Consider the following 15,546-nt stretch of genomic DNA (forward strand, 5'->3'; position numbering starts at 1 on the left):
GGCAGGAAAGTGAAGTTGATCATTAACTTTAGCGAGCAGGCTTGATCTGTGGGCTATTCCTACCACCATCTCTATGTTCTTGTGTTTATAAAAATGAGTTGTGCTGATTGTGTGCACGTAACACGTTAATGTTATAATTAAAGTAGAACTCATTTCCATTTTAAGAAGAGCGTTCTCCACTTGGTCAGGAACCATCCAGGCAAACTATAAGTTGCAAGTAATAATTTTGAGCCTAGAATCCTATTTGTATTATTTACTTTATATATTTTGAAATAAAAAACAGTGTTCAGATAAAATCAAACCAGTCAAACAAACAGCGCTTCATTGCGATTTTCCTACTTGGTTTCTCGCTATATCAGCAATGGAGAAAGTCAGGGCTGCAGATGCTGGAGATTGGAGTCAGTTTGCTGCGCCACTGCACAGAATATCAAGAATACCGGTTTAGTTTCCTGCTGGAGTTCAAACTGTAGTAAAGTTCTAGCGTGCGCGGTCCGTAGGTGCATTGGTGGTTCAGTGGTAGAATTCTCGCCTGCCACGCGGGAGGCCCGGGTTCGCTTCCCGGCCAATGCATTGTCGCCCCTTTAATTTCAAATGCTGCACGGCGTAACCAAGTTCAGCCCGATGCAATGTCTGTTTCGCCTAGCTGCAGACTCACCGATGTCCTGCTGCGCGCGCGGTTCACAGGAAAGTGTTTTCTCATCGGGTGGGGTAGAAATCACTGCTCTGCAGGCTCCGTTTCTGAGCATTTTCATGACGGAATCCACAGGTTTCTGGAAACTCATGGCATTTAGTAAAATCGACCTCGTGAGATGACCGGCCGTGATCCCAGAATGATGGGCCAGACTCCATACGCCGAATGAGATTAGAGTGGTGCTGGAAAAGCACAGCGGGGCAGGCAGCATCCGAGGACCAGCAAAATAGACCTCTCGGCCAGGAGTCCTTCGTCAGGAAGGGTACTGTCCTATATCCAAACATCTTCTGCTGCTTCATCAGTGACCTTCCTTCTGTCATATAGTCAGAAGTGGCCATTTTTGTTCACGATTGCATAATGATAGCACCACTGACAACTCCTCAGATACTGAAGCAGACCATACTAGGTTCAAATGCAGAAAGCCAATGCCCTCTGACGAACGCAATCGTCTTTCTTTGTGCGAGATGTGACTCCAACCAGTGGATAAACAAAGATTGTAAACCTACTCAGTTCTTCACAACAGAGCGTCATTGATGTTCTAGCATTGAATATCTTTGAATAATGAGTGGCACAGACAGAGTCAATAGCCGGAGTCATAGTTTGAAGATATTAGGCGGAAAGTATCAAGGAGACGTCAGCGGTAGGTTCTTTACGCAGAAAGTTGTGAATGCATGGAATGGGTTGCCAGCTGTGGTGGTGGAAGCAGAGTCATTGGGGTCATTTAAGGAACTGCTGGACGTGCACATGGAGAGCAGTGAGTTGAGGGTTGCGTAGGTTACATTACATTAGGATGAAACCTCGGCACAACATCGTGGGCCAAAGGGCCTGTTCTGTGCTGTACTTTTCTATGTTCTATGATCTATTTGAGGCTGGATTGGAGAAATAGTTGGCATGCTTCCAAAACCAAGGGATGGGCAGGAAAGTGAAGTTGATCATTAACTTTAGCGAGCAGGCTTGATCTGTGGGCTATTCCTACCACCATCTCTATGTTCTTGTGTTTATAAATATGAGTTGTGCTGATTGTGTGCACGTAACACGTTAATGTTATAATTAAAGTAGAACTCATTTCCATTTTAAGAAGAGCGTTCTCCACTTGGTCAGGAACCATCCAGGCAAACTAAAAGTTGCAAGTAATAATTTTGAGCCTAGAATCCTATTTGTATTATTTACTTTATATATTTTGAAATAAAAAACAGTGTTCAGATAAAATCAAACCAGTCAAACAAACAGCGCTTCATTGCGATTTTCCTACTTGGTTTCTCGCTATATCAGCAATGGAGAAAGTCAGGGCTGCAGATGCTGGAGATTGGAGTCAGTTTGCTGCGCCACTGCACAGAATATCAAGAATACCGGTTTAGTTTCCTGCTGGAGTTCAAACTGTAGTAAAGTTCTAGCGTGCGCGGTCCGTAGGTGCATTGGTGGTTCAGTGGTAGAATTCTCGCCTGCCACGCGGGAGGCCCGGGTTCGATTCCCGGCCAATGCATTGTCGCCCCTTTAATTTCAAATGCTGCACGGCGTAACCAAGTTCAGCCCGATGCAATGTCTGTTTCGCCTAGCTGCAGACTCACCGATGTCCTGCTGCGCGCGCGGTTCACAGGAAAGTGTTTTCTCATCGGGTGGGGTAGAAATCACTGCTCTGCAGGCTCCGTTTCTGAGCATTTTCATGACGGAATCCACAGGTTTCTGGAAACTCATGGCATTTAGTAAAATCGACCTCGTGAGATGACCGGCCGTGATCCCAGAATGATGGGCCAGACTCCATACGCCGAATGAGATTAGAGTGGTGCTGGAAAAGCACAGCGGGGCAGGCAGCATCCGAGGACCAGCAAAATAGACCTCTCGGCCAGGAGTCCTTCGTCAGGAAGGGTACTGTCCTATATCCAAACATCTTCTGCTGCTTCATCAGTGACCTTCCTTCTGTCATATAGTCAGAAGTGGCCATTTTTGTTCACGATTGCATAATGATAGCACCACTGACAACTCCTCAGATACTGAAGCAGACCATACTAGGTTCAAATGCAGAAAGCCAATGCCCTCTGACGAACGCAATCGTCTTTCTTTGTGCGAGATGTGACTCCAACCAGTGGATAAACAAAGATTGTAAACCTACTCAGTTCTTCACAACAGAGCGTCATTGATGTTCTAGCATTGAATATCTTTGAATAATGAGTGGCACAGACAGAGTCAATAGCCGGAGTCATAGTTTGAAGATATTAGGCGGAAAGTATCAAGGAGACGTCAGCGGTAGGTTCTTTACGCAGAAAGTTGTGAATGCATGGAATGGGTTGCCAGCTGTGGTGGTGGAAGCAGAGTCATTGGGGTCATTTAAGGAACTGCTGGACGTGCACATGGAGAGCAGTGAGTTGAGGGTTGCGTAGGTTACATTACATTAGGATGAAACCTCGGCACAACATCGTGGGCCAAAGGGCCTGTTCTGTGCTGTACTTTTCTATGTTCTATGATCTATTTGAGGCTGGATTGGAGAAATAGTTGGCATGCTTCCAAAACCAAGGGATGGGCAGGAAAGTGAAGTTGATCATTAACTTTAGCGAGCAGGCTTGATCTGTGGGCTATTCCTACCACCATCTCTATGTTCTTGTGTTTATAAATATGAGTTGTGCTGATTGTGTGCACGTAACACGTTAATGTTATAATTAAAGTAGAACTCATTTCCATTTTAAGAAGAGCGTTCTCCACTTGGTCAGGAACCATCCAGGCAAACTAAAAGTTGCAAGTAATAATTTTGAGCCTAGAATCCTATTTGTATTATTTACTTTATATATTTTGAAATAAAAAACAGTGTTCAGATAAAATCAAACCGGTCAAACAAACAGCGCTTCATTGCGATTTTCCTACTTGGTTTCTCGCTATATCAGCAATGGAGAAAGTCAGGGCTGCAGATGCTGGAGATTGGAGTCAGTTTGCTGCGCCACTGCACAGAATATCAAGAATACCGGTTTAGTTTCCTGCTGGAGTTCAAACTGTAGTAAAGTTCTAGCGTGCGCGGTTTGTAGGTGCATTGGTGGTTCAGTGGTAGAATTCTCGCCTGCCACGCGGGAGGCCCGGGTTCGATTCCCGGCCAATGCATTTTCGCCCCTTTAATTTCAAATGCTGCACGGCGTAACCAAGTTCAGCCCGATGCAATGTCTGTTTCGCCTAGCTGCAGACTCACCGATGTCCTGCTGCGCGCGCGGTTCACAGGAAAGTGTTTTCTCATCGGGTGGGGTAGAAATCACTGCTCTGCAGGCTCCGTTTCTGAGCATTTTCATGACGGAATCCACAGGTTTCTGGAAACTCATGGCATTTACTAAAATCGACCTCGTGAGATGACCGGCCGTGATCCCAGAATGATGGGCCAGACTCCATACGCCGAATGAGATTAGAGTGGTGCTGGAAAAGCACAGCGGGGCAGGCAGCATCCGAGGACCAGCAAAATAGACCTCTCGGCCAGGAGTCCTTCGTCAGGAAGGGTACTGTCCTATATCCAAACATCTTCTGCTGCTTCATCAGTGACCTTCCTTCTGTCATATAGTCAGAAGTGGCCATTTTTGTTCACGATTGCATAATGATAGCACCACTGACAACTCCTCAGATACTGAAGCAGACCATACTAGGTTCAAATGCAGAAAGCCAATGCCCTCTGACGAACGCAATCGTCTTTCTTTGTGCGAGATGTGACTCCAACCAGTGGATAAACAAAGATTGTAAACCTACTCAGTTCTTCACAACAGAGCGTCATTGATGTTCTAGCATTGAATATCTTTGAATAATGAGTGGCACAGACAGAGTCAATAGCCGGAGTCATAGTTTGAAGATATTAGGCGGAAAGTATCAAGGAGACGTCAGCGGTAGGTTCTTTACGCAGAAAGTTGTGAATGCATGGAATGGGTTGCCAGCTGTGGTGGTGGAAGCAGAGTCATTGGGGTCATTTAAGGAACTGCTGGACGTGCACATGGAGAGCAGTGAGTTGAGGGTTGCGTAGGTTACATTACATTAGGATGAAACCTCGGCACAACATCGTGGGCCAAAGGGCCTGTTCTGTGCTGTACTTTTCTATGTTCTATGATCTATTTGAGGCTGGATTGGAGAAATAGTTGGCATGCTTCCAAAACCAAGGGATGGGCAGGAAAGTGAAGTTGATCATTAACTTTAGCGAGCAGGCTTGATCTGTGGGCTATTCCTACCACCATCTCTATGTTCTTGTGTTTATAAAAATGAGTTGTGCTGATTGTGTGCACGTAACACGTTAATGTTATAATTAAAGTAGAACTCATTTCCATTTTAAGAAGAGCGTTCTCCACTTGGTCAGGAACCATCCAGGCAAACTATAAGTTGCAAGTAATAATTTTGAGCCTAGAATCCTATTTGTATTATTTACTTTATATATTTTGAAATAAAAAACAGTGTTCAGATAAAATCAAACCAGTCAAACAAACAGCGCTTCATTGCGATTTTCCTACTTGGTTTCTCGCTATATCAGCAATGGAGAAAGTCAGGGCTGCAGATGCTGGAGATTGGAGTCAGTTTGCTGCGCCACTGCACAGAATATCAAGAATACCGGTTTAGTTTCCTGCTGGAGTTCAAACTGTAGTAAAGTTCTAGCGTGCGCGGTCCGTAGGTGCATTGGTGGTTCAGTGGTAGAATTCTCGCCTGCCACGCGGGAGGCCCGGGTTCGCTTCCCGGCCAATGCATTGTCGCCCCTTTAATTTCAAATGCTGCACGGCGTAACCAAGTTCAGCCCGATGCAATGTCTGTTTCGCCTAGCTGCAGACTCACCGATGTCCTGCTGCGCGCGCGGTTCACAGGAAAGTGTTTTCTCATCGGGTGGGGTAGAAATCACTGCTCTGCAGGCTCCGTTTCTGAGCATTTTCATGACGGAATCCACAGGTTTCTGGAAACTCATGGCATTTAGTAAAATCGACCTCGTGAGATGACCGGCCGTGATCCCAGAATGATGGGCCAGACTCCATACGCCGAATGAGATTAGAGTGGTGCTGGAAAAGCACAGCGGGGCAGGCAGCATCCGAGGACCAGCAAAATAGACCTCTCGGCCAGGAGTCCTTCGTCAGGAAGGGTACTGTCCTATATCCAAACATCTTCTGCTGCTTCATCAGTGACCTTCCTTCTGTCATATAGTCAGAAGTGGCCATTTTTGTTCACGATTGCATAATGATAGCACCACTGACAACTCCTCAGATACTGAAGCAGACCATACTAGGTTCAAATGCAGAAAGCCAATGCCCTCTGACGAACGCAATCGTCTTTCTTTGTGCGAGATGTGACTCCAACCAGTGGATAAACAAAGATTGTAAACCTACTCAGTTCTTCACAACAGAGCGTCATTGATGTTCTAGCATTGAATATCTTTGAATAATGAGTGGCACAGACAGAGTCAATAGCCGGAGTCATAGTTTGAAGATATTAGGCGGAAAGTATCAAGGAGACGTCAGCGGTAGGTTCTTTACGCAGAAAGTTGTGAATGCATGGAATGGGTTGCCAGCTGTGGTGGTGGAAGCAGAGTCATTGGGGTCATTTAAGGAACTGCTGGACGTGCACATGGAGAGCAGTGAGTTGAGGGTTGCGTAGGTTACATTACATTAGGATGAAACCTCGGCACAACATCGTGGGCCAAAGGGCCTGTTCTGTGCTGTACTTTTCTATGTTCTATGATCTATTTGAGGCTGGATTGGAGAAATAGTTGGCATGCTTCCAAAACCAAGGGATGGGCAGGAAAGTGAAGTTGATCATTAACTTTAGCGAGCAGGCTTGATCTGTGGGCTATTCCTACCACCATCTCTATGTTCTTGTGTTTATAAATATGAGTTGTGCTGATTGTGTGCACGTAACACGTTAATGTTATAATTAAAGTAGAACTCATTTCCATTTTAAGAAGAGCGTTCTCCACTTGGTCAGGAACCATCCAGGCAAACTAAAAGTTGCAAGTAATAATTTTGAGCCTAGAATCCTATTTGTATTATTTACTTTATATATTTTGAAATAAAAAACAGTGTTCAGATAAAATCAAACCAGTCAAACAAACAGCGCTTCATTGCGATTTTCCTACTTGGTTTCTCGCTATATCAGCAATGGAGAAAGTCAGGGCTGCAGATGCTGGAGATTGGAGTCAGTTTGCTGCGCCACTGCACAGAATATCAAGAATACCGGTTTAGTTTCCTGCTGGAGTTCAAACTGTAGTAAAGTTCTAGCGTGCGCGGTCCGTAGGTGCATTGGTGGTTCAGTGGTAGAATTCTCGCCTGCCACGCGGGAGGCCCGGGTTCGATTCCCGGCCAATGCATTGTCGCCCCTTTAATTTCAAATGCTGCACGGCGTAACCAAGTTCAGCCCGATGCAATGTCTGTTTCGCCTAGCTGCAGACTCACCGATGTCCTGCTGCGCGCGCGGTTCACAGGAAAGTGTTTTCTCATCGGGTGGGGTAGAAATCACTGCTCTGCAGGCTCCGTTTCTGAGCATTTTCATGACGGAATCCACAGGTTTCTGGAAACTCATGGCATTTAGTAAAATCGACCTCGTGAGATGACCGGCCGTGATCCCAGAATGATGGGCCAGACTCCATACGCCGAATGAGATTAGAGTGGTGCTGGAAAAGCACAGCGGGGCAGGCAGCATCCGAGGACCAGCAAAATAGACCTCTCGGCCAGGAGTCCTTCGTCAGGAAGGGTACTGTCCTATATCCAAACATCTTCTGCTGCTTCATCAGTGACCTTCCTTCTGTCATATAGTCAGAAGTGGCCATTTTTGTTCACGATTGCATAATGATAGCACCACTGACAACTCCTCAGATACTGAAGCAGACCATACTAGGTTCAAATGCAGAAAGCCAATGCCCTCTGACGAACGCAATCGTCTTTCTTTGTGCGAGATGTGACTCCAACCAGTGGATAAACAAAGATTGTAAACCTACTCAGTTCTTCACAACAGAGCGTCATTGATGTTCTAGCATTGAATATCTTTGAATAATGAGTGGCACAGACAGAGTCAATAGCCGGAGTCATAGTTTGAAGATATTAGGCGGAAAGTATCAAGGAGACGTCAGCGGTAGGTTCTTTACGCAGAAAGTTGTGAATGCATGGAATGGGTTGCCAGCTGTGGTGGTGGAAGCAGAGTCATTGGGGTCATTTAAGGAACTGCTGGACGTGCACATGGAGAGCAGTGAGTTGAGGGTTGCGTAGGTTACATTACATTAGGATGAAACCTCGGCACAACATCGTGGGCCAAAGGGCCTGTTCTGTGCTGTACTTTTCTATGTTCTATGATCTATTTGAGGCTGGATTGGAGAAATAGTTGGCATGCTTCCAAAACCAAGGGATGGGCAGGAAAGTGAAGTTGATCATTAACTTTAGCGAGCAGGCTTGATCTGTGGGCTATTCCTACCACCATCTCTATGTTCTTGTGTTTATAAATATGAGTTGTGCTGATTGTGTGCACGTAACACGTTAATGTTATAATTAAAGTAGAACTCATTTCCATTTTAAGAAGAGCGTTCTCCACTTGGTCAGGAACCATCCAGGCAAACTATAAGTTGCAAGTAATAATTTTGAGCCTAGAATCCTATTTGTATTATTTACTTTATATATTTTGAAATAAAAAACAGTGTTCAGATAAAATCAAACCAGTCAAACAAACAGCGCTTCATTGCGATTTTCCTACTTGGTTTCTCGCTATATCAGCAATGGAGAAAGTCAGGGCTGCAGATGCTGGAGATTGGAGTCAGTTTGCTGCGCCACTGCACAGAATATCAAGAATACCGGTTTAGTTTCCTGCTGGAGTTCAAACTGTAGTAAAGTTCTAGCGTGCGCGGTTTGTAGGTGCATTGGTGGTTCAGTGGTAGAATTCTCGCCTGCCACGCGGGAGGCCCGGGTTCGATTCCCGGCCAATGCATTGTCGCCCCTTTAATTTCAAATGCTGCACGGCGTAACCAAGTTCAGCCCGATGCAATGTCTGTTTCGCCTAGCTGCAGACTCACCGATGTCCTGCTGCGCGCGCGGTTCACAGGAAAGTGTTTTCTCATCGGGTGGGGTAGAAATCACTGCTCTGCAGGCTCCGTTTCTGAGCATTTTCATGACGGAATCCACAGGTTTCTGGAAACTCATGGCATTTACTAAAATCGACCTCGTGAGATGACCGGCCGTGATCCCAGAATGATGGGCCAGACTCCATACGCCGAATGAGATTAGAGTGGTGCTGGAAAAGCACAGCGGGGCAGGCAGCATCCGAGGACCAGCAAAATAGACCTCTCGGCCAGGAGTCCTTCGTCAGGAAGGGTACTGTCCTATATCCAAACATCTTCTGCTGCTTCATCAGTGACCTTCCTTCTGTCATATAGTCAGAAGTGGCCATTTTTGTTCACGATTGCATAATGATAGCACCACTGACAACTCCTCAGATACTGAAGCAGACCATACTAGGTTCAAATGCAGAAAGCCAATGCCCTCTGACGAACGCAATCGTCTTTCTTTGTGCGAGATGTGACTCCAACCAGTGGATAAACAAAGATTGTAAACCTACTCAGTTCTTCACAACAGAGCGTCATTGATGTTCTAGCATTGAATATCTTTGAATAATGAGTGGCACAGACAGAGTCAATAGCCGGAGTCATAGTTTGAAGATATTAGGCGGAAAGTATCAAGGAGACGTCAGCGGTAGGTTCTTTACGCAGAAAGTTGTGAATGCATGGAATGGGTTGCCAGCTGTGGTGGTGGAAGCAGAGTCATTGGGGTCATTTAAGGAACTGCTGGACGTGCACATGGAGAGCAGTGAGTTGAGGGTTGCGTAGGTTACATTACATTAGGATGAAACCTCGGCACAACATCGTGGGCCAAAGGGCCTGTTCTGTGCTGTACTTTTCTATGTTCTATGATCTATTTGAGGCTGGATTGGAGAAATAGTTGGCATGCTTCCAAAACCAAGGGATGGGCAGGAAAGTGAAGTTGATCATTAACTTTAGCGAGCAGGCTTGATCTGTGGGCTATTCCTACCACCATCTCTATGTTCTTGTGTTTATAAAAATGAGTTGTGCTGATTGTGTGCACGTAACACGTTAATGTTATAATTAAAGTAGAACTCATTTCCATTTTAAGAAGAGCGTTCTCCACTTGGTCAGGAACCATCCAGGCAAACTATAAGTTGCAAGTAATAATTTTGAGCCTAGAATCCTATTTGTATTATTTACTTTATATATTTTGAAATAAAAAACAGTGTTCAGATAAAATCAAACCAGTCAAACAAACAGCGCTTCATTGCGATTTTCCTACTTGGTTTCTCGCTATATCAGCAATGGAGAAAGTCAGGGCTGCAGATGCTGGAGATTGGAGTCAGTTTGCTGCGCCACTGCACAGAATATCAAGAATACCGGTTTAGTTTCCTGCTGGAGTTCAAACTGTAGTAAAGTTCTAGCGTGCGCGGTCCGTAGGTGCATTGGTGGTTCAGTGGTAGAATTCTCGCCTGCCACGCGGGAGGCCCGGGTTCGATTCCCGGCCAATGCATTGTCGCCCCTTTAATTTCAAATGCTGCACGGCGTAACCAAGTTCAGCCCGATGCAATGTCTGTTTCGCCTAGCTGCAGACTCACCGATGTCCTGCTGCGCGCGCGGTTCACAGGAAAGTGTTTTCTCATCGGGTGGGGTAGAAATCACTGCTCTGCAGGCTCCGTTTCTGAGCATTTTCATGACGGAATCCACAGGTTTCTGGAAACTCATGGCATTTACTAAAATCGACCTCGTGAGATGACCGGCCGTGATCCCAGAATGATGGGCCAGACTCCATACGCCGAATGAGATTAGAGTGGTGCTGGAAAAGCACAGCGGGGCAGGCAGCATCCGAGGACCAGCAAAATAGACCTCTCGGCCAGGAGTCCTTCGTCAGGAAGGGTACTGTCCTATATCCAAACATCTTCTGCTGCTTCATCAGTGACCTTCCTTCTGTCATATAGTCAGAAGTGGCCATTTTTGTTCACGATTGCATAATGATAGCACCACTGACAACTCCTCAGATACTGAAGCAGACCATACTAGGTTCAAATGCAGAAAGCCAATGCCCTCTGACGAACGCAATCGTCTTTCTTTGTGCGAGATGTGACTCCAACCAGTGGATAAACAAAGATTGTAAACCTACTCAGTTCTTCACAACAGAGCGTCATTGATGTTCTAGCATTGAATATCTTTGAATAATGAGTGGCACAGACAGAGTCAATAGCCGGAGTCATAGTTTGAAGATATTAGGCGGAAAGTATCAAGGAGACGTCAGCGGTAGGTTCTTTACGCAGAAAGTTGTGAATGCATGGAATGGGTTGCCAGCTGTGGTGGTGGAAGCAGAGTCATTGGGGTCATTTAAGGAACTGCTGGACGTGCACATGGAGAGCAGTGAGTTGAGGGTTGCGTAGGTTACATTACATTAGGATGAAACCTCGGCACAACATCGTGGGCCAAAGGGCCTGTTCTGTGCTGTACTTTTCTATGTTCTATGATCTATTTGAGGCTGGATTGGAGAAATAGTTGGCATGCTTCCAAAACCAAGGGATGGGCAGGAAAGTGAAGTTGATCATTAACTTTAGCGAGCAGGCTTGATCTGTGGGCTATTCCTACCACCATCTCTATGTTCTTGTGTTTATAAATATGAGTTGTGCTGATTGTGTGCACGTAACACGTTAATGTTATAATTAAAGTAGAACTCATTTCCATTTTAAGAAGAGCGTTCTCCACTTGGTCAGGAACCATCCAGGCAAACTATAAGTTGCAAGTAATAATTTTGAGCCTAGAATCCTATTTGTATTATTTACTTTATATATTTTGAAATAAAAAACAGTGTTCAGATAAAATCAAACCAGTCAAACAAACAGCGCTTCATTGCGATTTTCCTACTTGGTTTCTCGCTATATCAGCAATGGAGAAAGTCAGGGCTGCAGATGCTGGAGATTGGAGTCAGTTTGCTGCGCCACTGCACAGAATATCAAGAATACCCGTTTAGTTTCCTGCTGGAGTTCAAACTGTAGTAAAGTTCTAGCGTGCGCGGTCTGTAGGTGCATTGGTGGTTCAGTGGTAGAATTCTCGCCTGCCACGCGGGAGGCCCGGGTTCGCTTCCCGGCCAATGCATTGTCGCCCCTTTAATTTCAAATGCTGCACGGCGTAACCAAGTTCAGCCCGATGCAATGTCTGTTTCGCCTAGCTGCAGACTCACCGATGTCCTGCTGCGCGCGCGGTTCACAGGAAAGTGTTTTCTCATCGGGTGGGGTAGAAATCACTGCTCTGCAGGCTCCGTTTCTGAGCATTTTCATGACGGAATCCACAGGTTTCTGGAAACCCATGGCATTTAGTAAAATCGACCTCGTGAGATGACCGGCCGTGATCCCAGAATGATGGGCCAGACTCCATACGCCGAATGAGATTAGAGTGGTGCTGGAAAAGCACAGCGGGGCAGGCAGCATCCGAGGACCAGCAAAATAGACCTCTCGGCCAGGAGTCCTTCGTCAGGAAGGGTACTGTCCTATATCCAAACATCTTCTGCTGCTTCATCAGTGACCTTCCTTCTGTCATATAGTCAGAAGTGGCCATTTTTGTTCACGATTGCATAATGATAGCACCACTGACAACTCCTCAGATACTGAAGCAGACCATACTAGGTTCAAATGCAGAAAGCCAATGCCCTCTGACGAACGCAATCGTCTTTCTTTGTGCGAGATGTGACTCCAACCAGTGGATAAACAAAGATTGTAAACCTACTCAGTTCTTCACAACAGAGCGTCATTGATGTTCTAGCATTGAATATCTTTGAATAATGAGTGGCACAGACAGAGTCAATAGCCGGAGTCATAGTTTGAAGATATTAGGCGGAAAGTATCAAGGAGACGTCAGCGGTAGGTTCTTTACGCAGAAAGTTGTGAATGCATGGAATGGGTTGCCAGCTGTGGTGGTGGAAGCAGAGTCATTGGGGTCATTTAAGGAACTGCTGGACGTGCACATGGAGAGCAGTGAGTTGAGGGTTGCGTAGGTTACATTACATTAGGATGAAACCTCGGCACAACATCGTGGGCCAAAGGGCCTGTTCTGTGCTGTACTTTTCTATGTTCTATGTTCTATGTTCTATGATCTATTTGAGGCTGGATTGGAGAAATAGTTGGCATGCTTCCAAAACCAAGGGATGGGCAGGAAAGTGAAGTTGATCATTAACTTTAGCGAGCAGGCTTGATCTGTGGGCTATTCCTACCACCATCTCTATGTTCTTGTGTTTATAAATATGAGTTGTGCTGATTGTGTGCACGTAACACGTTAATGTTATAATTAAAGTAGAACTCATTTCCATTTTAAGAAGAGCGTTCTCCACTTGGTCAGGAACCATCCAGGCAAACTATAAGTTGCAAGTAATAATTTTGAGCCTAGAATCCTATTTGTATTATTTACTTTATATATTTTGAAATAAAAAACAGTGTTCAGATAAAATCAAACCGGTCAAACAAACAGCGCTTCATTGCGATTTTCCTACTTGGTTTCTCGCTATATCAGCAATGGAGAAAGTCAGGGCTGCAGATGCTGGAGATTGGAGTCAGTTTGCTGCGCCACTGCACAGAATATCAAGAATACCGGTTTAGTTTCCTGCTGGAGTTCAAACTGTAGTAAAGTTCTAGCGTGCGCGGTTTGTAGGTGCATTGGTGGTTCAGTGGTAGAATTCTCGCCTGCCACGCGGGAGGCCCGGGTTCGATTCCCGGCCAATGCATTTTCGCCCCTTTAATTTCAAATGCTGCACGGCGTAACCAAGTTCAGCCCGATGCAATGTCTGTTTCGCCTAGCTGCAGACTCACCGATGTCCTGCTGCGCGCGCGGTTCACAGGAAAGTGTTTTCTCATCGGGTGGGGTAGAAATCACTGCTCTGCAGGCTCCGTTTCTGAGCATTTTCATGACGGAATCCACAGGTTTCTGGAAACTCATGGCATTTACTAAAATCGACCTCGTGAGATGACCGGCCGTGATCCCAGAATGATGGGCCAGACTCCATACGCCGAATGAGATTAGAGTGGTGCTGGAAAAGCACAGCGGGGCAGGCAGCATCCGAGGACCAGCAAAATAGACCTCTCGGCCAGGAGTCCTTCGTCAGGAAGGGTACTGTCCTATATCCAAACATCTTCTGCTGCTTCATCAGTGACCTTCCTTCTGTCATATAGTCAGAAGTGGCCATTTTTGTTCACGATTGCATAATGATAGCACCACTGACAACTCCTCAGATACTGAAGCAGACCATACTAGGTTCAAATGCAGAAAGCCAATGCCCTCTGACGAACGCAATCGTCTTTCTTTGTGCGAGATGTGACTCCAACCAGTGGATAAACAAAGATTGTAAACCTACTCAGTTCTTCACAACAGAGCGTCATTGATGTTCTAGCATTGAATATCTTTGAATAATGAGTGGCACAGACAGAGTCAATAGCCGGAGTCATAGTTTGAAGATATTAGGCGGAAAGTATCAAGGAGACGTCAGCGGTAGGTTCTTTACGCAGAAAGTTGTGAATGCATGGAATGGGTTGCCAGCTGTGGTGGTGGAAGCAGAGTCATTGGGGTCATTTAAGGAACTGCTGGACGTGCACATGGAGAGCAGTGAGTTGAGGGTTGCGTAGGTTACATTACATTAGGATGAAACCTCGGCACAACATCGTGGGCCAAAGGGCCTGTTCTGTGCTGTACTTTTCTATGTTCTATGATCTATTTGAGGCTGGATTGGAGAAATAGTTGGCATGCTTCCAAAACCAAGGGATGGGCAGGAAAGTGAAGTTGATCATTAACTTTAGCGAGCAGGCTTGATCTGTGGGCTATTCCTACCACCATCTCTATGTTCTTGTGTTTATAAATATGAGTTGTGCTGATTGTGTGCACGTAACACGTTAATGTTATAATTAAAGTAGAACTCATTTCCATTTTAAGAAGAGCGTTCTCCACTTGGTCAGGAACCATCCAGGCAAACTATAAGTTGCAAGTAATAATTTTGAGCCTAGAATCCTATTTGTATTATTTACTTTATATATTTTGAAATAAAAAACAGTGTTCAGATAAAATCAAACCAGTCAAACAAACAGCGCTTCATTGCGATTTTCCTACTTGGTTTCTCGCTATATCAGCAATGGAGAAAGTCAGGGCTGCAGATGCTGGAGATTGGAGTCAGTTTGCTGCGCCACTGCACAGAATATCAAGAATACCCGTTTAGTTTCCTGCTGGAGTTCAAACTGTAGTAAAGTTCTAGCGTGCGCGGTCTGTAGGTGCATTGGTGGTTCAGTGGTAGAATTCTCGCCTGCCACGCGGGAGGCCCGGGTTCGCTTCCCGGCCAATGCATTGTCGCCCCTTTAATTTCAAATGCTGCACGGCGTAACCAAGTTCAGCCCGATGCAATGTCTGTTTCGCCTAGCTGCAGACTCACCGATGTCCTGCTGCGCGCGCGGTTCACAGGAAAGTGTTTTCTCATCGGGTGGGGTAGAAATCACTGCTCTGCAGGCTCCGTTTCTGAGCATTTTCATGACGGAATCCACAGGTTTCTGGAAACTCATGGCATTTAGTAAAATCGACCTCGTGAGATGACCGGCCGTGATCCCAGAATGATGGGCCAGACTCCATACGCCGAATGAGATTAGAGTGGTGCTGGAAAAGCACAGCGGGGCAGGCAGCATCCGAGGACCAGCAAAATAGACCTCTCGGCCAGGAGTCCTTCGTCAGGAAGGGTACTGTCCTATATCCAAACATCTTCTGCTGCTTCATCAGTGACCTTCCTTCTGTCATATAGTCAGAAGTGGCCATTTTTGTTCACGATTGCATAATGATAGCACCACTGACAACTCCTCAGATACTGAAGCAGACCATACTA

The 15,546-nt window shown here is 45.7% G+C and overlaps 6 non-coding genes across 6 annotated transcripts; all 6 read left to right on the plus strand.

Moving 5' to 3' along the window:
• The first annotated feature begins 2,103 nt into the window (after nucleotides 1–2,103).
• Nucleotides 2,104–2,174, plus strand: trnag-gcc (transfer RNA glycine (anticodon GCC)). Its single transcript has one exon. It is a non-coding gene; the product is annotated as a tRNA-Gly (tRNA).
• A 1,533-nt stretch (nucleotides 2,175–3,707) lies between these two features.
• trnag-gcc (transfer RNA glycine (anticodon GCC)) lies at nucleotides 3,708–3,778 on the plus strand. The gene has a single exon. It is a non-coding gene; the product is annotated as a tRNA-Gly (tRNA).
• A 3,137-nt stretch (nucleotides 3,779–6,915) lies between these two features.
• trnag-gcc (transfer RNA glycine (anticodon GCC)) lies at nucleotides 6,916–6,986 on the plus strand. The gene has a single exon. It is a non-coding gene; the product is annotated as a tRNA-Gly (tRNA).
• Nucleotides 6,987–8,519: 1,533 nt separating this feature from the next.
• Nucleotides 8,520–8,590, plus strand: trnag-gcc (transfer RNA glycine (anticodon GCC)). Its single transcript has one exon. It is a non-coding gene; the product is annotated as a tRNA-Gly (tRNA).
• Nucleotides 8,591–10,123: 1,533 nt separating this feature from the next.
• Nucleotides 10,124–10,194, plus strand: trnag-gcc (transfer RNA glycine (anticodon GCC)). The gene has a single exon. It is a non-coding gene; the product is annotated as a tRNA-Gly (tRNA).
• Nucleotides 10,195–13,345: 3,151 nt separating this feature from the next.
• On the plus strand, nucleotides 13,346–13,416 carry trnag-gcc (transfer RNA glycine (anticodon GCC)). The gene has a single exon. It is a non-coding gene; the product is annotated as a tRNA-Gly (tRNA).
• The last annotated feature ends 2,130 nt before the right edge of the window (nucleotides 13,417–15,546 follow it).

The sequence above is a fragment of the Chiloscyllium plagiosum genome, unplaced genomic scaffold (genome assembly GCF_037043375.1).
Source record: "Chiloscyllium plagiosum isolate Xiang-an unplaced genomic scaffold, Cpla_swu_hap1 HiC_scaffold_35, whole genome shotgun sequence".
NCBI lineage: Eukaryota > Metazoa > Chordata > Chondrichthyes > Orectolobiformes > Hemiscylliidae > Chiloscyllium > Chiloscyllium plagiosum.